The sequence below is a fragment of the Tigriopus californicus genome, chromosome 1, assembly GCF_007210705.1.
Source record: "Tigriopus californicus strain San Diego chromosome 1, Tcal_SD_v2.1, whole genome shotgun sequence".
NCBI lineage: Eukaryota > Metazoa > Arthropoda > Copepoda > Harpacticoida > Harpacticidae > Tigriopus > Tigriopus californicus.
In genome coordinates this window covers 14,199,069-14,199,381 of record NC_081440.1, presented here as the reverse complement: position 1 = coordinate 14,199,381, position 313 = coordinate 14,199,069, and the positions used below count along the sequence as shown (strand labels likewise).

The 313-nt window shown below is 39.6% G+C and overlaps 1 protein-coding gene across 1 annotated transcript in view; it reads right to left on the bottom strand.

Moving 5' to 3' along the window:
* The window catches only part of LOC131889195 (allatostatin-A receptor-like), a 38,986-nt gene that overhangs the window by 18,583 nt on the left and 20,090 nt on the right, over nucleotides 1–313 (bottom strand). The gene's annotated exons all lie outside the window — the stretch shown is intronic.

The window sequence follows — 313 nt, the reverse complement described above, 5'->3', positions numbered from 1 at the left end:
TTTGTTCCCTACTGAGGTATCTTCTCTATGAAAGTTGTGGGTGAGGCTATTCTAATTCAAAATTTTAGAGTGAAGATCTTTAATTGAACCGTCGTTCAAAATCCAGATGTGGCAATCCAGTCAAAATACGCTTTTCTATATGCATACTTTGTTTGGTATCTATCTTAAAGTATTACATTATACCCCAAAAACGTGCAGGTCTGCTCTGGTACCAGTAAGTACCAGATCTGCCAATAATGTCAGTGGTGAAATTTGGCACTTCACACGTGTCTTAACGCAGCTGGTCCATCTGCATTACAATGAATGCAGGGCC